This window comes from Macrobrachium nipponense, chromosome 38 (assembly GCF_015104395.2).
Source record: "Macrobrachium nipponense isolate FS-2020 chromosome 38, ASM1510439v2, whole genome shotgun sequence".
NCBI lineage: Eukaryota > Metazoa > Arthropoda > Malacostraca > Decapoda > Palaemonidae > Macrobrachium > Macrobrachium nipponense.
This window is the reverse complement of record NC_061098.1, coordinates 62,043,243-62,069,082: the sequence shown is the minus strand read 5'-3', so window position 1 is coordinate 62,069,082 and position 25,840 is coordinate 62,043,243. Positions and strand designations below refer to the sequence as shown.

Here is a 25,840-nt window from a genome sequence, read left to right as displayed (position 1 = left end):
AGATAAAACAATAAACGAAAAGATCCCACTGGGAATAAGAGAGTTTTAACAGCAGTCAGGCAAGAGCTCACAAAAACACGTCTGCATCGCATGATGGCCAAAAGCAAAGTGGAACGCTTATATCCAGGCAGGCGGGTCTCGCCACCTATACGGATAGTTACCGAAAAAAAAAAAAAAAAAAAAAACCACTTTGTTGAAGCATTTAACGGTTGTGTTCCATCCACCATAAGTAATTACTATTGTAAAGGACCGAGGGTTTGTATATTGTGTAGGAACAAAGATTACTTTAAGCTGAAAGGTATGGTAACCGCAATCAAATTTGATAAAATAACAATAATACCAATAAATTAATAAATAATAATACTTGTCTTTCAGTTGACAAATCAAAAACGGCTGATCCGGAGGCAGGTTTCTGATTAGGATAAGCTTCCATGTGAGTGGTTGATATCAACATACTTCCCAGCATATTCCTTCCCCAAATGCAGACCGGCCTGGTGAGCTGGACCACTACCTGTACTGCTACCGCCACCACTCATAGGACACTCCGTGGGGAATTCCATCTGCACAATAAATATTCAATTAATTACACACTAATTTACAGTAATACTTTAAAAGTAAACAAAGCAAGAAGCATGACATTTTTATTATAATAAAGTTTTATGTATTCTTACCCTGTAATTATATTGCTAAAGTTTCCTCTTGCACAGCAGCTTGAATTCAAAATTTTGCTGGGCAAATCTTCGTAGCCCAAAGCAGGTGACTAGTCCCCCGCACCCCTTGCCCCCTCGACGGGAACTCCCGGAGCTACTAAGCAAATGAGCTCATTCTGTTCCTGCCATGTGTCCATAGGAGGTGGGAGGCAGGAGGGCTCCGATCATAATTAATTACTGGATAAGTATATATAAAACTTTATTTCATTATAAATAAATGTCATATTTATATAATAAACTTTCACAGTAATTACATCGCTGAATGTAACATTGATAGGAGGTGGGATACATGAACACATTCTACCTCAAATCATTAAGTCATTTAATGAATAGAAATATATAAAAAAAAGGTTGCTAGCATTAAATACAATGCTTGTAGTTCCTTGTTAGCTAAGAGAGCCTTCAGTAGAAAACTGCCTCTGACTGGTGCTCAACCTAACCTGTAGAGGCATGGCGGTAAAGCCACACACCGCCTCTTACTTAAATGGGAACTTTTCAGTTAAGGAGTTGTCCTATGGCTGGCAAAGTATCAGGGGAGCTTTGCAGTGCCGGAAGTAATCTGATGGCTAGCAAAGCATTCATAAATGCCCTTACTCTGGGTGCATCTCTGGTTGTTGCTCCAGTTAACCTGTAGCAGTGTGGCGATAAAGCTGTGCAGTGCCTCTACTCAAGTGGGAACTTTGCAGCGAAGGAGTTGTTCTGATGGCTAGCAAACTATCAGGGGAGCTTTTCACCATAGGATGTAACCTGATTGCTAGCAAAGTATTCATACGTCTCCTTACCCTGAACAAAGTAGTATCACTATGAAGACAACCAAGTAAAATTGTCACCTGCACTGAAATAAAGACCACAACCCAGCACTTATTGTGATGGGTACTCCAGGTAAATTGTAACCCCTGGCTCTCACAAGTCTCGGCACCTTACTACAAGGTGAATAAAGAATAGAACATCCTATACGTCGTTATAACTGTTTTATCTTCCTTCAAAAAAGTGAGAAGTGAAATAGATTCCACTTCCATTTGGTTGATTATAGGACATCAGCAGCATACTGTGCCCAAAGGCTAAAGAGGTAGAGGTTGTGCTCATGTTTTAGTTTTCACTAAAATGTTATTGTCATGATACAATAAAGTTTTGTGCATACTTACCTGGCAGATATATACTTAGCTATAGACTCCGTCGTCCCCGATAGGAATTCGAATTTCGCGGCACACTCTACATGTAGGTCAGGTGATCTACCGCCCCGCCGCTGGTGGCGGGAATAGGAATCATTCCCGTTTTCTAAGACAGATTTTCTCTTCCACCTGTCTCCTGAGGGGAGTCGGGTGGGCCATCAAACCGTATATATCTGCAGGTAAGTATGCACAAAACTTTATTGTATCATGACATAACAATTTTTATGCATTCAACTTACCTGTCAGATATATACTTAGCTGATTGGCACCTTTGGCGGAGGGTAAGAGACAGCTAATTTACTGAATAGACAGGAAACAACATACGTTGTAGGTAATAAATAAATAAAACCTTTGTTCCTATGTGTTTAGACGAAGGGTTGACCTCCTAGCTATTGCTAGGAGTCTGCTTCGTCTCAAGAGCCTCAGCGAGGATGTGACCTATGGCTAAGAGTTCTTGTAGATCTGTCAATGGGGTCTTATCCACTTACTTGACAGAATCTAATGGTTATTTGTCAAAGGGGTCCTATCCACTTACATGACAAAACACCTATGCCTACTGGCATAATTAAGGAGCACAACACCGATCCCGATCACCTGATCCTAACACGAGGGTTTGTGTTTGTAATTTGAAAAGAGCTATCCCCAAACTCATTTCAAATAACCTAAAGAAAATAGTATACTTATGTTTAAAAAAAATAAATAAAATTTTTTAACTCACTAGTTAAGGATCAGTGTCGGCTCCCTATCCCAGCAACGTATCCGTAGACACGTAACCAAGAGAGAAGGATCTCTCATAGGTCAACTTGACCTCCTTCGTGCAAGAGAAACAACACAGAGTTGCATCTCCCGTAAATTACAGCTAATAATATCTCTCACGACATATTGTTATGGAAAGAACAAGAATTGTTAAAAGCTTGCACTTCAAGCGCTTTTAATTCTCAGCTGTTTGAAGGAATCATCAAGTTACTTAAGAAGTGCTTTAGAGATCACACTGTTCCAAAGAAGACCAGGGCTTTCTTTGAAATTGATCTCTTCTGGATGAAGCCTAGAGCCTGGCTTGTGCCTGGCTGGCGCCTCGCGCCTGGCTGGCGCCTCGCGCCTGTCTGACGCCTCGTGCTTGGCTGGCGCCTCGCGCCTGGCTAGCGCCTTGCGCCTGCCTGGAGCCTCGCGCCTGGCGCCTGGCTGACTTCTCCCCACTTGCTGGAGCTTCGAGCTTGTTAAAGTCTCGAGGAAACTGGCGATGCCCACATCGGACACTTTTTCCGATTTATTTGCCTCTAGCGCATCTGCGCCAGGCTGGAGGCACGCTCCTTCTCCTCATCAGACAATGACAGTGTTTATTTGGACTGTCTTCCTCTGGCGTCTTTACGCCTGTTCTGGTATTTTGGCGCCTGATTGGCGCTACATTGTCCGAAAGTCCTTAACATCCACAATCGTTTATCAGGAGACTGGAGAAGGGTGGAAGAAATTCTTTCACTTTGAGCTTTTGGTCTCTCCGGTAAGGGGAAGGTGATTGTAATCAGCTACATCCAGTAGACGATAGGATATCTAACCGTACGAGAGATAAGAGTCTTCCTCCTAGGAGGGTCCTTCTTGGAATACTTCCGTGCTCACGAGATCTCTTCTTACATGTTGAAGGGGTGTCTCGTTGAGGAATCTTCCCTATCCTTGCCCGAAAGGAAGGGAAGAAGCCTGGAAGTCGAAGGAGACTCCGAGCTGAAATTGGGGAGTACTCCTGATTTCTAGCTCTTTATGTATCCCTCTGAACACCTTCTGGGAAGCATTTTTTGAGCCGTTCATCGCATACCAAAGACTCTGTAGGCAACGTTTGAACCATTCTACTGTAGATGAAAACGTAAGTACTCTGCCTGGACAACAAAACCTCTATCTGAAAACATTGAATCAGGAATAGGGGGTTTCAGTTCTTTTGCCTGACATACTATGCTGGCAAGAACCCATTGTCTAGTCTCCATAGAATCTGATGCGAGATTCCAATGCTCAAAAAATTCATTGTTCTTCTTGGTCGTTTAGGACCCAGAGAAACAAAAGAATTCCTCATAAAAATTTCTCAAAGAAGTTTTGATGATTGGAGCAGTTCCATCTTGTCGGAACATGGAATCTGTGGCCACAAAAAAAAAGATCCATTAGAAGTACATGATATCCTACTCTTGTCATATTGAGGTATATATCGTATAAGATCCCGAAGATCTTAATCCTCTGCTATCTCCAATTCCCTTTGTAGAGACAGAGTATAGCCTTTTACTGCGTTCTTTGATAGCAGATATATACAAAGGTGATTCTTCCCTCTGAAAGGGAAGAAAAAAAAACCGCTATGTGGTTCACAGAGGTATCGGAAGAGGACAGTTTCCTCATTCCCTCTAGCACGATCTGCAGCAATTCTAGTCTAGGCCATGACTATTGTCATCTACCTTGAAAAATCCTCTCATTTATGTCCACTTCTGGTCAGTCTGCATGCAGACAGACTCAGAGTGGAGAGGTTGTTAAGGTCCATTTAATAATGATGCTGATAGAATATCCAGACTCTCTTGGAAAAAAGACTTCCAAAAAAAAACATGCTGTGAGAAGAACGTGACCTCTGTGAATCCAACCTCTCTGAGGCCAAAATGAGGCATAAGTATTATCCTCTCTTTCTTTGACGCCCTTTATCTTAAATTCTGTAAAGAAAATTTATATTTATATTTAGGGGAAAAAAAAAGACTATTAGTATATTCCCCTTTCTATAAAATAAAGATGGCGTATATTGCTACCTCTCTTGGTTCGAGGAAAAGGAAGCATTCTATAGGAAGCCTGTTCGTCTTTCTACCTTGCTAAGAGATCTATGAAGAAGACTTTCCGCAGGTTCTCACAACTCTTTCCAATAAATGTTAGACATACGTTAACAGTTATTATCGTCGATCGAGAAGGTTCTCACGGACATGAAATATCTTGCATCGAACCTCTTAAGGATCGTTACGTTCCCTGTCTGTTTTTCCAAATAGGTTCTCTTTTCTAACGCGAACAGGAGCGAAAAAAGAGATTCTCGATGCTCTTTGCGATATGAGAGAGTCGTGGAATTGGCCTAGTGATAAAAAGGGTAACGAAATCAGGAACGATTCCTTCCGTTACCGAGCCTGCTGTCCGAGAGGCTACTGGATTCTTAGGTTAATAACTCGCTAAAACGAGAAAATATCTTGGATGGTGCTCTTGGCCCATTGCGCCAGGCTGGCGCTTCTGGCGCAATTTTTGCGCCAGGCTGGCGCTTCTGGCGCAATTTTGCGCCAGGCTGGCGCTTTCTTCTAATTCTCTTTATGTTATGTGTCAGAACATCTGTGCCTTTATGGTACCCGACCTCCTTTCACATGTTAATTCCGTTCTTAGTAGGAAAAAACTCTTATATACGAAGTATAGTCCATTCAGGGAAACATTTCTGCCACGAAGAGAATGTTTCCCATCCCACTCATCCATCTCTTAAGCAATATCCGATTCTAAAAAGGTTGTGTGCGTTTCTCGAAAGACTTGACCATACCGTAGTCTTAAAGTGAATTCTCTACTACATCCATCTTCTCACTAAGCATGTATTCTAATAAGCCATGCTTTCGTAAGCATGAGAGCATTATATAATATAATGTTCTACTGCTTAGAATCCTTTAATAATGTTACCTACGGTAAACAGCATTGAAAGGTTAAATAATATCTTTCTTATTGAAAGCTTTCTTAGCAAAAGGCAGACAATATTTTATTTGTGTTAGCTTAACTATCTCCTCCATTCGAGACTAAGTCCATGATTGTGGGGGGATATACGGTTAACCATTCGATCCCGTTGGAGAGAGAGATGTAAACGACTACTCATGACCGAGAACCGGATGGTACTGTATTCAGTATTGGCCTTAGAATGACAGCCCCGGCAGTCTCCGCTCGCTGCCTGACTGCATTCATCATGAGTTGCCAGTTACTTCATTCAATGAAGGAATATAATAAAATTATTCTCGAGCCTAAGGAAGCTCTTAATAATGCAAATTTAAGCCAAACACCAATTGTTAAATACCGAAGCTGAGTAGGTATTGTCGTAACACCATTTTAAGCGAAGTCCTTACCAGGAAAAAACCTGTAAGGATATAGATAATTCCGTAGCGAACCACAAAGGCAACTCTGGTATGGGTATATGACTTGTCATTCAGTAGTCGTATACAGCAAGTCTTGCTACTACATTCTTTCCTCTCCGATCCAGAGAGAAAAGGAAATCTTGCCCTCTTCGTTCTTTTCGTCAATAAACACGAATTAGTATTAGTCGCAAAGAGTATCGCAATGAAAACTCTAGGATCGAAGAGAATCCCTCAAATTTTTATCTCTTGGATATAAGGCCGATTCTATGCCTCTATTATTTGGAAGAGCCTCTAATCAATGAATGAGAGCTCGTACAAATCTTGTTTAATTTGCAAACGATCCTGAGAAAAAACTCTATCATCATCTAAGTCCTCCTGACAAGAATGACGGCCGCCTGTGCGACATATTGCATTCTTCTCAGGAGACAGCTGTGCTTGCGGCAGATTTCCACCCGAAACGGACATATCGTGAACAGGACGACGGCCGCCTGTGCGGCACCTTTCGTCTCTGTCCAGAGAAATCCGCTCCTGGTCCAAATCATAAAGAGACGCTTCCTGGTTGATTTCTCCGTATGATTCTTTTGAGGAAGATCTTGGCGCTTGGTGCTTAACCGTTGCCGAAAGTCTGGTTTGTTCAATGCGCTTGGACGTATCTGTTCGTCTCGGACCGTGTCGTCTGTCCGAGCTGGCCACCTATTGAACTTGGCGCTTGGCTGGTGTCATTCCAGTACGACACCTCTGCCTGTCCGTCTTGTCCGCTTCTGGCGCCTGTCGCCCGGACGGAGTTGCCTGCGCACGACGTTTTGTCCAATCCAGGCTGTCCGCCTTGTCAAGGTTGTCCGCAATCGGCACGAGTCGCTTGGACACAGTTGTCCGCACAGGAAATATCCGCCTGTCCGGGCTGTCCGCGTCTGGCGAATGGTGTCTGGTTGGAGCCGTCCGCGTAGGACACTTTTCCTGTCCGAGTAGTCCAATTCTGGCGCCGAGCGCCTGGGTGGTTCTGTCCGACTCGGACACTCTTCGTCATTGTCCGTATGTTGCGTCTCAATCCTATGAGTTTTCGTCCTTCTTTCTTTATTCGTCTCTGTACTCGTACGAGGAGTAGAGGAGATAAGTCTGGAGTCCAGAACGCCCGTAAGACGAGATCTCTTAACAGGAAGAAAATCGTCCTTTCTCCTCGGAAGGTCTTTTCTCAATACTCCTACTAAAGAGGAAATTTGTTCCTGCATTTTAAGTAGGAAGTCCGTCGCAGTTTCTTCCTTTTCTTTGCCATGAATAGGAGAATGCGCTCTGGAAGGCGTAGGAGATCGAGATATTGTCCTCTTGGCTCTTTTCCTCTCGTAGGGAGAATCGTCCGGGAAACGTTCCGGGCTCGAGTCCAACGTCGGAGCTTTCCAACTCCTCTTGATCGGACACGACAGTTCGTCGGAATTCCATCCACTTCTTCGAGGAGACGAATCGGAAGACGAAAAGCACTCTTTTAGGATGCCTTTCCAATGGCGATCCTTGGCATTCTGGACGCTACAGATTCTGCCAAAGGGGACGCCTGACCGGTGGGGATTCTCCGTAACCTCCGTACGACTGTCGACATTCCTTCTCCTCTGGCCCGGGAGCTTGGAAAGAGGTCTAGGTCTGGGAGCGAGACAGAGCCGATCGGAACGCACCCTCCACTATTTTAGGACGCCTTTCCAATGGCGAACTTGGCAGTCTGGGACGTTTCTACAGAGTCTGCCGAGGGACGCCTGATCGGTGGGATTCTCCGTACCTCCGTACGGGACTGTCGACATTCCTTCTCCTCTGGCCTGGGAGCTTGGAAGAGGTCTAGGTCTGGGAGCGAGACAGAGCCGATCAGACGCACCCTCCACTTCAATGGGGAACACTATATTCACTTCTTACCTTTTTAGAGCTCGCTTTTGAGCTACATCCATTATCTTCAAATTTGCATATATAAATTTGTAGTTTCTGTGGAGTAAGAAGGTGATGAGGATGCAACAACTACTAGTACTGCTAATACTCTAACTGCTCGTTAGCACAAACGCTATTAAAGCTTATAAAGTAAGCGTATCTAGTTATATGCTTTTCTGACTTCCTAAAGTAGGAAATTATGGTTTAATATTTCCTCAATAAAGTTGTAACCTTTATTACATGTAATAATGAATAAATATTAATAATTCCCTTTACTGCAAACTATGTGAGTGTCTACCGATAATTTCGGTAGTTTCAATTAGTATTTTCTTCGAAATTTCGAAGCGAAATTCATTAAAAAGTTAATAAAAGCGTATGCCGAACCAAAGACCCAGTACTTCCCTGCAAAAGACAGCCCAGAAGATCGATGGCGATGAAACACGAAAATCAAATCAGGAGGAACCGTAAACGTATGTTTACAATCCAAACGATAGAGAAAATCTGTCTTAGAAAACGGGAATGATTCCTATTCCCGCCACCAGCGGCGGGGCGGTAGATCACCTGACCTACCTGTAGAGTGTGCCGCGAAATTCGAATTTCTATCAGGGACGACGGAGTCTATAGCTAAGTATATATCTGACAGGTAAGTTGAATGCATAAAAAGTAAGCTTTATGCCCTTAGACAGGAAGCAAAAGGTGATATTGCCAGAAGACTGAGGTTATGAAGAGCCTGACCTAAGTGCTTCCAATCCTGCTCAGGCAAAATCAGAAAAATTAAAAAAAAATAGAGCTTCCTACTCTTCCCCAAAGCCTACTTGGCATCCTCTTGCAGTATATATGGTGTCTGTCACTCATGCTAGAAGGTATTTTAAGGAGGCAGAGAAGGTTGGCCACAGATAGCACTCAACCAACAGATTAGGGGATCCAAGATCCACTCGGGAGAAAAAGAACTAGAAAGGCTTCGAATAATCATTCATTTGGCAACGTGAAAACATAAGGATTGCAGTCTTGAAAGAGGCATACTGCAGTCTAGGATATAGCGAGCATCGAGAAGAACTGAAGCCTTATGGAGACTCTAGTAAAGCAAAAGCCGACTTGGGTGACAGTAATCACGAAGTCAGCTATGCTAACAGGTATGGAACCAAGATGTCAATCATCTGCATGCAATTTGTTTCCTAAATCATTCTATTCTGACGCTTCCCACCTCCAAAGGTGGGATTCAGCTATATAAATAGATCTTGACAGGTTAAGTTTCCAATGAACAAAATGATATTATGATACAATAAAGTTTGTTCATACTTACCTGGCAGATATATATAATCAAGTACCCCCACCCACCTCCCTCAGGGGGACAGTGGCACTAGAAAATCTGAATAGAAAATGGGAATGTTCCTGATACCTGCCTCCCAGCGGCGGGAATGGGTACTAACCACCTGGCCGACCACTGCGTGTGTCGTAAGATGATATTGTTAGAATACAATAAAGTTTTGTACATACTTACCCGGCAGATATATACTTAGCTTATGTCTCTGACGTCCGACAGAAATTCGAATTTCGCGGCACACGCTGCAGGTAGGTCAGGTGATCTACCCCCATGCCGCTGGGTGGCAGGAATAGGAACCGTTCCCGTTCTAGAACCAGATTTTCTCTTCCACCTGTCTGAGGGGAGGCTGGGTGGGCCATTCATCGTATATATCTGGCCGGGTAAGTATGTCAAAACTTTATTGTATTCTAACAATATCATTTTTGTACATGCAACTTACCCCGGCAGATATATAGCTTGTGATTGACACCCTTGGTGGTGGGTAAGAGACAACTATTTACTGAATAGACAGGTAAACAACATACGTTGTAGGTAATAAATAAATAAAACCTTGGTTCCTACTTGTTCAGGCGGAAGATTCCATGGCTAATGCCTAGGAATCTGCTTCGCCTCAAGAGCCTCAGCGAGGATGTGACCTATGGCTAAGAGTTCTTGTGGGTCTGTCGATGGGGTCTTATCCATTTACTCGACAGAGCCTCTTACATGACAATATGCCTATGCCTAGTGGCATAATTAAGGAGCACAACACCGATCCCGATCACCTGATCTAACACGAGGGTTTTAGTGCTTAAGTTGAAAAAGAGTTATCCCAAACTCCTTTCAAACAACCCAAAGAAAAAACACGACGTTAACTAAAATTTAACTCACTAGTTAAGGATCAGTATCGGCTCCCTATCCCAGCAATGTATCCGCAGACCCGTATCAACCAAGAGAGAAGGATCTCTCGTAGGTTATCTTGACATCCTTCGGATATGGGAATGTAAACACAGAGTTGCATCTCCCGTATGTGACAGCTAATATGTCCTTATGACATATTGTTAAGGAAAGAACAAGAATACAGAAAAGCTCGCACTTCATGCGCTTTTAATTCTCAGCTGTTGAAGGAATCATCAATGCACGTTGTCAAGTGCTTAGGAGATCACATTGTCTCAAAGAAGGCCAGGGCATTCTTTGATATAGATCTCTTCTGGGTGAAGCCTGGAGCCTGGCTAGCGCCCCGCGCCTGGCTGGAGCCTTGCGCCTGAATGGCGCCTAGAGCCTGGCTGGAGCCTCGCGCCTGGCTGGCGCCTGATTGGCTCCTCCCTCCTGGCTAGCGCCTCGCGCCTGGCTGGAGCCTTGCGTCTGGCTGGCGCCTTGCGCCTGGAGCTTGGCAGAAGACTTCATGATTACTGTCTATGAGTCTGCATGCCTCAAGAGTTTCAGCGAGGTAGGGACCTATGACTGACAAACCCTTCTGGATCATGTCAATGGGGGCTAGCCCGCTTACACGACAGAGCCTTCTCGGATCGTGCCAATGGGGTGGGGGCTGACCCACTTACATGGCAGAGCCTTAACCTGTATCATATCAATGGGGACTAGCCCTCACATGACAGAGCTTTAGGTTTCTCTTTACTGGAAGGAGCCTTGCGCCTGGATGGATCCTCAATCCTGACTGGAGCCTAGCCTTGAAGGAGCCTGGCACCTGGATGGCGGCCTGGCTGGCTTCTAGAGCCTGGCTGGCTCCTAGAGCCTGGCTGCTCCTAGAGCCTGGCTGGCTCCTAGAGCCTGGCTGGCGCCTCGCGCCTGGCTTGGCTCCTCCACTCTTGCTGGAGCTTCGAGCTTGGAAGAGTCTCTAGGCTGTCTGGGGATGTCCACATCGGACACTCTTATATCTGTCCGATTTGTTCGCCTCTGGCGCATTTGCGCCAGGTTGGAGGCCCGCTCCTTCTCAGTATCCGGCCATGACAGAGTTCCTTGGAACTGTCCGCCTCTGGCGTTTTTCGCCTGTATTGGCATTTGGCGCTTGGCTGGCGCTACATTGTCCGAGAGTCCTGAACAACCACATAGTTTATCAGGAGACTGGAGAAGGGTGGAAGAAATTCTTCCCCTTTGAGCTTTTGGCCCCTGGCAAGGGGAGGTGATTTTAGTCAGCTACACCCAGTAGACGACAGGATATCTAACAATACGAGAGAGAAGAGTCTTCCTCCGAGGAGGATCCTTCGTGAACACTTCTTTTGCTAACGAGATCTCTTCTTACATGTTGATGAGGTTCCTCGTTGCAGAATCTTCCCTATCCTTGCCCGAAGGAAGGGAAGGAGTCTGGAAGTCGAAGGAGACTCTGAGCTGAAATTGGGCGGAACCCTGATTTCTAGCTCTTATGTATTCTTATGAATACCTTCTGGGAAGCATTTTGAGCCCTCATCGCACCCCGAAGACTCTGTAGGGCAAAACGTTTTTAAACCATCTCTTCTTCTGTAGATGAAAATGTAAGTACCCTGCCTGGGCAACTAAACTTCTATGAAAGCGTTGCGTCAGGATAGAGGGATTAGGTTTCTTTTTTTTTTTTTTTTTTTTTTTTTTTTTTGCCCCAGACATACTATGCTGGCAAGAACCCATTGCCGAGTCTCCATTGAATCTGATGCGAGATTCCAATGCACAAAAAATTCACTTGTCTTCTTGGTCGTTTAGGGCTAAGAGAAACAAAGAATTCCTTCATAAAACTTCCTCAAAGAAGTTTGATGAGGAGCAGTTCCATTTTGTCGGAACACGGAATCTGTGGCCACAAAAAAAAAAAAAAAAAAAAAAAAAAAAAATCCATTCGAAGTACATGATATCCTACTCTTGTCGTATTGCGGTATCGTATAGATCCCGAAGATCTTAATCCTCTGTTATCTCTAATTCCCTTGTAGAGACAGAGTATAGCCTTTTACTGCGTTCTTTGATAGCAGAATATATACATAGGTGATTCTTCCCTCTGAAAGTGAAGAAAAAAACCTCGCTATGTGGTTCACAGAGGTATCGGAAGAGGACAGTTTCCTCATTCCATCTAGCACGATCTGCAGCAATTCTATGTCTTAGCCATGTTACTATTGTCATTTACCTTGAAAAATCCTCCTCATTCATGTCCACTTCTGGTCAGTCTGCACGTGGAAAGACTCAGGAGTGGAGAGGTTTTTTCAGGTCTATTTATAATAGATTCTGATAGAATATCCAGATACTCTTGGAAAAGCCTTACGAAACATGCTGTGAGAAGAACGTGACTTCTGTGAATCCAACCTCTCTAAGGCCAAAATGAGGCATTCATCCTCTCTTCCTTTGACGCCCATTTATCTTAATATCTGTTAAGAATTTATAACTAGGGGAAAAAAGACTAAAGTTTATTCCCCTTCTTTAAATTAAAGATGTCGTATATTGCTACCTCTCTTGGTTCGAGGAAAGGAAGCAGTCTATAGGAAGCCTGTTCGTCTTCTACCTTGCGAAGAGATCTATGAAGACTTTCCTCAGGTTCTCAAAACTCTTTTCAATAAATGTTAGACATACGTTAACAGTTATTATCTTCGATCGAGAAGGTTCTCACGGACATGCAAAATCTTGCATCGAACCTTTAAGGATCGTTACGTTCCATGTCTGTTCCCAAATAGGTTCTCTTTTGTTAACGCGAACAGGGGCGAAAAAAGAGATTCTCGATGCTCTTTGCGATATGAGAGAGTCGTGGAATTGGCCTAAGTGATTAAAAAAATATCATTTCATCATTCCTTGTAAGCGACCCCTTTCCGATTAAATGGGTAACGAAATCAGGAACGAATCTTGCCGTTACCGAGCCTCCGAGAGGCTACTGGTTTGTTTGTTTGTTTGTATGGTGTTTTTACGTGACTTCCGCACCACGTCGAGAGTGAACTTCTATCACCAGAAATCCACCTCTCTCACTCCTCAATGGAATGGCCGAGAATCGAACCCGCGACCACCGAGGTGAGAAGCAAACACCAAACCAACCACTACTGGACTCTTAGGTTAATAACTCGCTAAAACGAGAAAATATCTTGGATGGTACTTCTGGCGCATTGCGCCAGGCTGGCGCTTCCGCTTCCTTCTAGTTCTTTTAAGGTTATGTGCCAGAACATCTGTGCCCTTATGGTACCCGACATCCTTCACGTGTTAATTCCGTTCTTAGTAGGAAAAAACTTTTATATACGTAGTATAGTCCACTCAGGGAAACAACTTCTGCCACTAAGAGAATGTTCCCATCCGACTCACCCATCTTCTCTTGAGCAATATCCGATTCTAAAAAGGTTGTGTGCGTTTCTCGAAAGGATGAGAGAATTATATTATTTTCGTGCTCTGCCGTATTAGACTACTTTATAATACTGTCACATTGTGGTAAACAGCATTAATCTAGGAAACCTTGTAAGGATACTAGGAATTCTGTAGTTAACCTCGTATGCGCATAAGACTTGACCATACCGTAGTCTTAAAGTGAATTCTCTTCTACTACATTCATCTTCTCACTAAGCATGTACTCTAATAAGCCATGCTTTCGTAAGCATGAGAGCATCATATAATATAGAGTTCCGCTGCGTTAGATCCTTTAATAATGTTACCTACGGTAAACAGCATTGAAAGGTTGTAATATCTTTCTTATTGAAAGCTTCTTAGCAAAAGGCAGACAATATTTTATTTATGTTTGTTTAACTATCCCCTCAATCCGAGGCTAAAACCGCGATTGTAGGGGAGAGACACGGTTAGTTATTCCATCCCGCAGGAGAGAGACAGTAACCACCACTCATGACCGACACCTACTGTTTACTGCGTGGTCTCTAAGGCGCGATAGCAGTCTCCGTTACCGTCTGGCCTTACTCTTCCAGAGTTGCCAGCTACTCCATTAAATAAAGGAATCTTATAAAATTATTATCGAACTTCAGGAAGTTCTTCATTAATGCATATTTAAGCGAAACAAGACTTCGATAAATCTAGAAGCTAAGTATGGTGTTTGTCTTAACAATCCCTTTAAGCGTAGCCTCCTTCCTAGGAAATTCCTGGAAGGATACTGATAATTGAGTTTGCTCTACAAAGAAGTAACTACGGTATGTGTGATTTGCCGTATCGTATTCTCATACAGCAGATACTCTACTACCTTCTTTCCCTGCCGAGGCAGATAAAGGAAAAATTTTTACTGTCTTCGTTCTTTTCGTAATAGAATGATAGAAAGAGTATATATATCTCCTTAAGGAAGGAAGTTAATCCAGGAACTCTTTAAATCTTCGTGATTTCCTTATAAATCGCGGAAGAGACAGAATTCCTGTTCGTCTGTAGGGTTTACGGAAGGAAGTAGATATTTCCTATCCGCCATCATACCCAAACGTCGATGAGATTCTTATAAGAAAAACTCCCAAAGTGCTTGCCTCTTCATAACGAGGGAAGAGCATGAATGAAGGAGTGTGTCCGCATTACTCAAAGAGGAGCCTCGCGACTGACCTCTCTCTCTTAAGAAGATTTGGAATATTCTGGCGCCTGGCTCCTTGCGCCTAGCGCCTGGATAGTTCCGCGCGCCTGGAATGTTCCACGCGCCTGGAATGTTCCGCACGCTAGAAAGGAGACTCGCTCCTGGAACGTTCGCTTGTGTGGAAGGTCCCGTGCGCCCTGATAGTTCCGAGAGCCTACTAGACCCCTTCTAGAAAGAGCCTCTTGCCCGGAAACGTTCAATGGAAGGATCGTTCTGATTGCCACTGTACTATAAGGCTCCTTGCTCTAGCCGTCTGTTTTTCTGTTGCAATTTGCGCCAGGCTGGCGCTTCGTCTCTTTGAAGGCGCCTTGCGCCAAGAAAAATTTTCTAGAACGCGGCTCGCGCTCAGTTGCTAGAACGCGGCCTCGCGTTTGGTTGTAGAACGCGGCTCGCGCTAGTCTGTTTTCTGGAACGCGGCTCGCTGCTGGCTGTTTGGAACGTGGCTCACGCTAGCTTGCTGGAACGCGGCTTCCTAAGTTCCTGGCTGGCTCTTGCTCATGTTCTCTTAGTTTTCAGAGAACGCGCTAGATCATCAAAACATATACATTCTTCGTCTTTTCGGATGTAAGATGAAGAGACGCACTTTTTAAGGATGCCTTTTCAATTACTATCCTTGGCAGTCTGGGACGCTCTACAGAACCTGCCGATGGGGACGCCTGACCGGTGGGGATTCTCTGAAACCCCCTTACGGCTTTCGACATTCCTTCTCCCCTGGGCTTGGGAGCTTGAAAGAGGTCTAGGCCTGGGAGCGAGACAGAGCCGATCAGACGCACCCTCCACTGCAATGGGGAACACTAGTAATCACTTCTTACCTTTCAATAGCTCGCATTTTGAGCCACAATCCTTGTCTTCAAATTGCAATTATGAATTTGAAGTTTCTGCGAAGTAAGAAGGTGATGAGGATGCAACACTACTAGTACTGTTAATACTCTAATTGCTCGTTAGTACGAGTTTCTAAAAAACTTTTAAAAAAAAGAAACGTATCTAGTTACATGCTTTACTGACTCCCTAAAGTAGGAAGTCAGTATATTTCCTCAATCAATTCTAACACTTATTACACATATTAATGAATAAATATTAATATTTCCCTTTCTTGCAAACTATGTGAGTGTCTACCGAAAATTTCGGTAGTTACACGTCATATATTCTTCGAAATTTTCGAAGCCAAATTCATTAAAAAGTTAATAAAAGCGTATGCCGAACCAAAGACCCAGTACTTCCCTGGCAAAAGACAGCCCAGAAGATCGATGGCGATGAAAAACGAAAATCAAGTCAGGAGGTACAACAACATATGTTGACACTACCGCACAGAGAAAATCTGGTTCTAGAACGGGAACGGTTTCCTATTCCTGCCACCCAGCGGCAGGGGGGTAGATCACAGACCTACCTGCAGCGTGTGCCGCGAAATTCGAATTTCTGTCGGACGTCAGAGACATAAGCTAAGTATATATCTGCCGGGGAAGTTGCATGTACAAAATTTTGAAATTCTGTTGGACTTCGGAGAATACAGCTATATATATATCTGACAGGTAAGTATGAACAAACTTTATTGTATCATAACAATATATTTTCATATTGGGAATTTCTAAAAATTATAAAAATGCTGAGGGTGATGTTTTACTGAAACAGGATTCTGGTATGCTGGTGTTCTTGGATACTTCTTTCTTGGTTACCCCGGTGCTAACGAAGAGGCGTCGACACTCAGGCCTGAGGTGTCGAGTTTTCTTCAGATAGCGCCCTCACAGGACAAAGCAGCATCTCATCCGCATCATTATCGGTGAAGTCCATTAGGGAGGGAATCGTGAAAGACTCGAACCTGTCGTCAGGGACCGAAGGTTTCTGAGTCTTCGCAACGAAGTTCGGGACGAAATCGAGCGGCACAGAATCCCCATCCCCCTGGGAGTGTCGTACATCATAGGAAAGACCATGAAGTTCCCCTACTCTCTTCGCCGATGCCAGGGCCAGCAAGAAGAGGGTCTTGAGGGTCAGATCCCTGTCTGACGACTCTCGGAGTGGCTCGAAGGGTCTTCGAGTCAAACCCCTAAGGACGAGAGTCACATCCCACACAGGGGGCCTGAGTTCCCTGGGTGGGCAAGACCTTTCGAAGCTCCTCATGAGCAAGGAGATCTCGAACGAGTTCGAATGTCCAATCCCCTCAGTTTCAGGACAAGTGCCAGGGCGGCTCTATATCCTTTGACTGTGGGGACTGAGAGGAGCTTCTCTCGGCGAAGAAACACGAGGAAATCCGCTACCTGCTGAAGAATGGCTCTGAGAGGAGATATACCCCGTCTACGACAACCACAGGAGACGGCCCACTTCCCCTTTCCCCTGGGTAACACAGCTGCAGAGGACTGACGGACGTTTCCAGCCATCTCTGTTTCGCTGCGCTAAGAGAAAAGCCTCTCGCTCGCAAGAGATGGTGGATAACAGCCAGCCGTGAAGTCGTAGGGACTGGACTGCTTGGTGGTACCGCTCGACGTGTGGCTGGCGAGAAGGTTGTGCCAAGGGGGAATCTCTCTCGGTTCTCCTGCGAGAAGAGCCAGCAGGTCCGGATACCAAATGGCCTGTGGCCATTTGGGAGCCACCAGGATCATCCTGAGATTCGGGGTGACCAGTGCTCGACTGATCGCTTGCGAATCAGGCTAAACGGGGGAAAGGCGTAGACGAAGAGGTTGTCCCACGGGAGTTTTCTGTTGTGCCGGGTGGCGAACAGATCCACAACTGGTCGCCCCCACAGGTCGAAGAGCCTTTCCGCCACGTCCTGGTGTAGAGACCACTCGGTCCCTATCACCTGATCCCGACGGCTGAGCTTGTCTGCTACTACATTCCTCTTCCCTGGAATGTAGCGTGTACGACAGCTGGCTATTGAAGTGTGCCTCGGCCCACTCGTGGCACCTGCCGAGTCAACTGGTACAACGGGAGAGACACCCCCCTAGGCCCCCCTTTTGTTGACGTAGGCCACTACCATGGTGTTGTCGCACATCACACCCACTGAGTGTCCCATCAAGCGGTCCTGAAACTCTTGGAGCGCGAGAAAACGCTGCCTTGAGTTCCAGTATCATTGATGTGAAGGTGCTTGTCGTGCTCGTCCCACACTCCGAAGTCAGCAACTCCTCCAGGTGTGCGCCCCATCCCTTGGTCGATGCGTCTGAGAACAGCTGCATGTCCGGGGGGGGAGTGCATAGAGGCACTCCTCTTAAGAGGTTCCTGTCGTCCAGCCACCAGGCTAGGTCCTGCCTCACCTACGGTGTCAGTGACACTGGAAAGTTTGGGGGATCCGTTGCCTGTGACCAACTCTCCTTTAGCCTCCACTGAAGAGACCGCAGGTGAAGACGCCCGTGAGGGACACTAACTTCTCGAGTGACGACAGGTGTCCGATCACGACTTGCCATCGCTGAGCTACCTGTTCTGCCGAGACAGGAACTGGTTGGCTGCCTCCCTGAATCTGCTGATCCGCGAGTCTGCGGGGAAGACTCGCCCTGCTACCGTGTCGATCAGCATACCCAGGTACTTCATCCTCTGCTTGGGCTCGAGATCGGACTTCTCGAAGTTCACAACGATCCCCAGATCGCGACAGAACTCGAGTAGTCGATCCCTGTCCTGTAGCAACTGCGAGCGGGAGCTCGCCAGGACCAGCCACATAGTCGAGATACTCATCAGACGTATCCCGTGCGAATGGGCCCAAGCAGACACCAGAGTGAACTCGCCGTGAACACCTGTGGGGCGGTTGAGAGACCGAAGCAAAGTGCCCTGAATTGGTACACCGTCCCGTCGAGGATGAAGCGGAGGTACTTTCTGGAGGACTGATGAATGGGTATTTGAAAATATGCATCCTTCAAGTCCACTGAAAGCATGAAATCGTTCTCCCTGATGGAGTCGAGCACGGAGCGTGCCGTCTCCATCGTGAACCGGGTCTGGCGAACGAACCGTTTCAGGGGAGAGAGATCTATCACCAGGTGCCAGCCCCCCGTAGACTTTTCCACCAGGAAAAGTCGACTGTAGAAGCCCGGGGACTGATTGTGACGATCTCTACAGCTCGTTTGCTCAGCATGGTCTCGATCTCCTGTCTCAATGCTACGTCCTTCGAAGATCCTGGAACGTACGACTGCTGTTGGACCGGGTTGGAGGTGAGGGGTGGCCGAGATTCGAAGGGTAATAGATATCCCTCCCGAAGGACATCTACTATCCAGGTCTCGGCGCCGTAGCGCTGCCAAGTTGCCCAATGGCTGGCCAGGCACCCCCCACTTCCGGCAGCAGGTGAGGGGGAACGCCGTCCCTAGCGTTTCCCCCCTTTCTTCAACTTCTTCCCAGAGCCTCCTCGTGAGAAGGAGGGCTGGGAGGAGGGCTGGTTACGGCCCCCCTTTGCAGAAGTCGAAGAAGACAGAGTCTTTCCACGGGGCTTCGACGCGACTACCGTCTTAGCCACCGTGGAAGCGCTAGCCGAGCTCTTTGGCTTGGCCGCAGTTCGAGGCTGCCCAGAAGCCTTCGAAACTGCCTGGTGTACCAGACGGTCACTGCCATCAGTGCGCCGTCTGTCCAACGCAGCGTCCACCATCTCTCCTGGGAAGAGAGACGAGGAACTCCGTAACGGTCCATTGCGAAGTCCCAATGCCGCTTCACGCCCAGCCGCCCTGGAAACTCGAGTAAGGACAGCGTCCCTACGTCGGAGAACCAGGTTGGCCACACAGGTTTACCGTCTGGTGGGCAAGGAAGGAGATGGCTCTTCCCCCAAACTGGCAAAGCCGCCTGAAGGCCGAGTCATCTTCGGGAGAAATTCCCCCGGAGTTGGCTGCGACCTTAGACACCGTGAGGGACCACAGGTCTATCCAGGAGACGGCCTGGAAAGCTGCCATGGCAGTGGATTCCAGACCGAGTGCCTCTTGCTGCGAGAACCATAGGTTCTCTGACAGGAGCTGCTGCAGAGACACACCTGGCGTTAGCCTGGCTAACTCCGGGTTCACCTGTTTGGGCGGCATCGGGTCTTCAGACGGCACGTAGAAACGCCGCTGTCGCAGTAGAGGAGGCGGAAGTAGCTTGCTCGACCTGCTGGACTTGAGAGAACCGTCTTGTCCGGAGACAAGAGACTCTACCTGGTCCAGCACTGAGTCGGCAAGCTCCGATCGCGGCAGTCCCACCGTCGGCCAAGGTTCCCTCTTCGGGCCCCAGAACGACTCGAGCCGGGACGTGGGCTCGGAAGGTGGGAGCGGCGACCCTTCCCCGAGGTCGTTGTGCTGACGAATCAGCGCAATTACCTCGGCAAAGTTCCTCTGGATCTCAGGAGTGACTGCATCCTGAGGAGTAGGACCATCCAGTCCCTCGAACAGGAGCACCTCCCGAGACCCTCCCCCCTCGAGGGGGGGAACAGCAACAGACCCCTCTCGGTCTCCTCCAGCCACTTGCGCATACGACCTGGCCGGTCCGAGAACCGTGCCTGGTACGTAGGGCGTCGTGGTGGGATTATGAGGGGCGCACCCCTCACGATCACTCCTCTGTACCTCGCCCCTCCCGGTGTAACCCGAGGAGGTTGAAGGTACGGGAGAGGCAGACCTGACGCTCCCTCCTCGCTCGCTGGCAGAACCAGCGGGCTTGGAAGACTGCAAGCGATCGTCAACCCGCGGTGACGATCGAGCTGCAGGCCTGGTCGAGCCGTCTCGCTGTGGAGAACGGCTGGACTGAGCACAGCGGCCCCGATCTCTAGTGTCAGAAGAGCTGGTGCTGGTTGCCGTACCCGATCGCTCTCTGTGAGAACGACGGTCAGGCGACCTGCGAGCTCCACTGTCACGGCGAGACCGGTGCCTGTCCTCACGGCACGTCACGTCGCTGGTACCGGCGAACGGGGGGACCTCTTCCCAGCCTCAGGCCGTGGCCGGTCGTGGACCGTCACGTCAGCCCGGGTAGCCAGCTGGTCGCCGCAAGAGCGAGAGCTGGTCTGGTGAGAGTAGCGTGAGCGGCTGTCACCAGTCTTCCGCTCCGTGCCGTGAACCTGATGCTGAGCGGACTCAGAGGTCTGGTTCCTGGCTGCACGGTCGCTGGTGGGCGACCGTACACTCGGTACCTCTCGCGAACGAGAGTCCGAGACGGATCCTGTTGCCGTGGCAGAACCACTGACAGCAGGCGAGGAGGTGCCAGTGTTAGCCGACACCCCTCTGGTCCCCGTAGTCTTCTTCCTTGCGGAAGAAGAGACGGGTCCTGCTCCCGAAGGAGCAGGATGACCAGCGGAAGAACCCCCCGTCTCACCGGAGCGAGACGGGCCCTTAGAAGCTCCCGAAGGAGACTTCTTAGGGGGGGAGGAGGCGACCTTCTTCTTCTTAGGCTGTGGAGCCTTAGAAGAAGAAGGGGGAGAGGCGGCAGACGACGACGACGAAGAAGACGACGACGACACCTTCCTCCTCTTCCTCTTCTTCTTCGTCAGCTTCCTCAGGACCGATGTCAGATCCGTCATCCAGGGCGGAGCCGGGGCTGCTGTTGCCGAAACAACAGGGCCCGGACGCACCTGTCCGAACAGATCAGCATCGGGAGCAGCGGCGCCACGAACAGGAACGACATCAGCAGGTGCAGGCATCACAGGAACAGCAGGAACAGAGACGGCAGGAACGGGTACAGGAACGGCAGCGGTGGTCGGCAACATCACGTCAGTCATCGGCGGCTGGGCAGGTACGGCAGGTACGGCCGGTGGTACAGGTAAGCCAGGTGGACGGACCAGCGGCACCGACATCCTAGGTACTGGGGGGAGGTCCAGGGGCGAGCTCTTCGGGCACACAAAGTCCGGTCGAGGCAGCACGGCAAACCCAGGCGGCGGCGGCATCACTCTCCCCTGTGGTACGGCGATCGGCCCCTGCACCGATGTAGTTGGTGTTACAGACACCGCGTGCGGGGTATACACCAGGTGAGGGGGGGAAGCATAGCCAGGAGTCGACAGGGTCGTGGTAGTGGTGGTCACCGTGGCGTGCGTGACCGCGACAGAGCCAGCTAGATGGTAGACCAGCCCCTGGACACTCGGCACGCCCTGCAAACCCAACGATGCCCACACCTGTCCAAGGTCGTTTTTTTTCCCGTCTGCACACAACAGCACCTGAGGAAGCAAAGGTCGGGTGACTAGCAGGATCCTCTACCCGTCCGTGCGATGTAGACAAACGGATTGAGGACCCAGAGTACAACTCAACGTCGGGGTATCTACCGCCCTCCTCCACACTCGACACATCGGGTAAGGAGAAGGACCTAGAGACCCCCCCCCGAAGGGGAAGGCGCCAAACGTGGGAGCTGAGCAGGCGGCAGGAAAGAAGACGAAGTGTCCGTAACCAAAGGAGTCGCGGGAGAGCTCTCCGACGACTCCTTTGTAGGCCTTCGCTTCTTCCTACCTTCGTACAAGCCCCACTGCGCCTCCGACCAAGACATACATACTTCACAGGGCTCGGTGCGGGTACATTCACGCCCCCGACACCGAGCGCACAAAATATGGGGATCAATTTCAGGGAAGGAGCGGAATTTTCCGCATTTACGCCCTTCGGTACCCGGGCACAATCTCCGGATAATAGCGGGGCGTGGAGAATCCATGATCGATCAACAAATTCACTTTAATGATGAAAAATAAAGAAATGATTGTACTTACAATGATTCACACTAAAGAGAAACACAACCATACAACCAAGGAAAGCAAACGACGAGAAGCGGGCAGAGAGCGCAGAACACACACGTCCACTCGCTGTGAGGCCGAAAGCAAAAAGTTATTTGTTTACCTCCCAGTCGCGCGCGCGCGCCTGTCGGACAAGCAGTTAACTACCGAACCCCTTGTTCAAAAGCTTACGACCTATCCAGCTGCCGCTAGTACCTTCCTATTGTAAAAGGACCGAAGGCTTGTATGCCGTGTCGGAACAACTTAACATGCTTTAGTAAGTCTGGTATTACAGCCATTGCTGTAATACCGAAAACTTGAAGAGCCAGAACCTGACATAAGTCACTAGCAAAGTCATAATAAGGCAAAAAATCCAAAAACTTCCAAAAGTTTGTTTACCTTGTAAACCTGACTAACTAATCTAATGCCAAAGACTAACTAGACAATGAACACTTCACCACAGGAGAAGATCCAACAAATTACAAACCAAGTCGGTGTTGTTAACACCTTGCCGGAAAGTGGGCAGAGTCTGTCACCTACATAAACAATAGGCTATCGCTAGAACAAATTTCAAAATTTATGCTGCATTCAAGTAGAAACTCTTGGCTGAGTAATTACGGGGGTAGTTACTTATATAAAAAAAAAAATAAGTAAACCTTAACACCTTAAAAAGATACCATCAGTCATTCATGGAGTTCATTCTTCCACCAATGGCACAAGTGAGCGCCAATTCACAAATGTTTGTCCCCTACCTTGCCACACAGGGGATAATACAACACAATTAGAGTGGCCCAGGTGTAAGCCAAACCTGCTTGTTGGGACTGAGATAATTACAAGAATACCATCATCCCCACCCAAATCGTATTATGGGTAAACAGGATAGAATGACGAGAGTCCTATCCCCAGAACCAGACACCCCTGGATTCCATGGACCAACTCTTTTCCATCCTTGAGCTATTGATCTATCTCTCAGGTAGCTGATGATCTACACAGTTCCCACTATTTAGTTTCGGATATAAACCCAGTCCCAGGTACAATATCTTTTCCTATTTATCAGGTCCATTAGATTTGACCAAAGATGGAAAGTTCCACAGGACTTACTCCAATTTATATGGGATAATATAAACTCAAACCTGGGAAAAAATTCCAGGGATTCAAGAGGCCCTCTACCCACCTACCAGACAGTAGTTACTGCCTAACCACCTAGTTCAAGAATTTAACAGCTGTGTTCCAGCCTACACTGATAATAATTCCTTATGTAGAGGACCGAGGGTTTGTATTATCGTGTAGGAACAAACCGGGCGCTGAGCGAGAAGAGGTGGGTGCCAAGCTGCCTGAACTGGGAACCAAGCATTCAGCTGCGGGTGCTACCTGGTTCGAAACAGGCGCTAAGCAGCTCGGAGAAGCTGGATGGTGCACAGTAGCAGGCACCACAATGACTTCATATGACAGGCGCTCTGAAACTGGTGATCACTTAGTAGCTAACACTGGACGAAAACTGCAAGACGGCTGTGGGTCGATACTAACCTCCCTATACTTTTTAACAGGTGGAGGGCAACTGTCAGAAGGCAAAGAATGTCTCTTAAGCGTTGAGGCCGGCGATCTGCATTGATAATGTCTCTTGTCTGGCGATAAAACTGAAGACTTCGAAGACAGATGGCAGGCACTGAAAGACACACCTTTTCAATGGCGCTCTGTCACTGCCTGGGATCCAACAACAGGTGGGACAGAGGAGGGCAACTGTCCGGGGCCAAGTCTCTCCCTTGCACTACTGGTATGTCTTCTCCACAGTGCAGGAGAGCAGGACAGTGACCTTCATCTAGCAAAACTGGTGGGCAGAGCAGCCACCTCTTCTAAGAAAACTACACTAACTTTGCACTACACTTTTGAAAGGCGTGCTCTCCACAAAAGACCTGAAAGAGCGCCCAAATCCATAATCACCTTAGCAAGAAAGTAAAATTTTTTCTAAAACTTTGCATCGAGACTGACAATGGAGTCGGGTTTGGAATCATGGGATCCTGACACAGGAGTCACTGGTAATGAAGTAGGAGGGCTAACGATTGGGGAAGTAATAGGAAGTTGAGCAGGAGTAGGAAGACCCTCACCTACTGAGGGAGAACTCTCTACAGAAGCTCTACTTACGGCTCTGAGAGCCGCCTTTCTTAGCCTGTCCCTAGCTAATTTATCTAAATAAGATTATAAAGCTTCCCATTTAGAACCTTCCCAGTCTACACATTCTGGACAAGTCAAATCCTTAGAGCAAGTTTGCCCCCTACACTTGAAGCATTTGGTGTCTGAATCATAAGAAAACTTAGTTAATCTAGTCTTACAACCTTCTGAGCAATATCTAATGCTCGAAGATCTAGAATCAGACATAACTGAATACAGGCGGTCCCCGGGTTACGACGGTTCCGGCTTACGGACGTTACCGAGGTTACGACGCTTTTCTTAAATATTCAATGGAAATTCCGTCCTGGGTTACGACGCTTGTTCCGAGGTTACGACGCTGACGCTTCCGACGCTCCGAGTTAACGACGCTTTTAAAAAACGCATGCTATGATAAATATCCTTTATAGTTTAGCACAGTACATAATAAAAATGATATTGTTAAGATACAATAAAGTTTTGTACATACTTACCTGGCAGATATATACTTAGCTATAGACTCCGTCGTCCCCGACAGAAATTCGAATTTCGCGGCACACGCTGCAGGTAGGTCAGGTGATCTACCCCCATGCCGCTGGGTGGCAGGAATAGGAACGATTACCGTTCTAGAACCAGATTTTCTCTTCCACCTGTCTCCTGAGGGGAGGTTGGGTGGGCCATCAATCGTATATATCTGCCAGGTAAGTATGTACAAAACTTTATTGTATCTTAACAATATCATTTTTATACATGGAACTTACCCAGCAGATATATACTTAGCTGATTGACACCCTTGGTGGTGGGAAAGAGACAACTATTTACTGAATAGACAGGTAAACAACATACGTTTTGTAGTAATAATAAATAAAACCTTGGTTCCTACTTGATCAGGCGGAAGACTCCATGGCTAATGCCTAGGAATCTGCTTCGCCTCAAGAGCCTCAGCGAGGATGTGACCTATGGCTAAGAGTTCTTGTGGGTCTGTCGATGGGGTCTTATCCATTTACTCGACAGAGCCTCTTACATGACAATATGCCTATGCCTAGTGGCATAATTAAGGAGCACAACACCGATCCCGATCACCTGATCCTAACACGAGGGTTAGTGCTTAAGTTGAAAAGAGTTATCTACAAACTCCTTTCAAACAACCCAAAGAAAAAAACACGACGTTAAATAAATTTAACTCACTAGTTAAGGATCAGTATCTGCTCCCTATCCCAGCAATGTATCCGCAGACACGTATCGACCAAGCGAGAAGGATCCCTCAAAGGTTATCTTGACATCCTTCGGATAATGGGAAGTCAACACAGAGTTGCATCTCCCGTATGTAACAGCTAATATGTCCTTATGACATATTGTTAGGGAAAGAACAAGAATTCGGAAAAGCTCG

General features: G+C 47.4%; 1 pseudogene; it reads right to left on the bottom strand.

Annotated features, from left to right (window-relative positions):
• The window catches only part of LOC135209749 (holocytochrome c-type synthase-like), a 68,309-nt pseudogene that overhangs the window by 30,710 nt on the left and 11,759 nt on the right, over window positions 1-25,840 (bottom strand).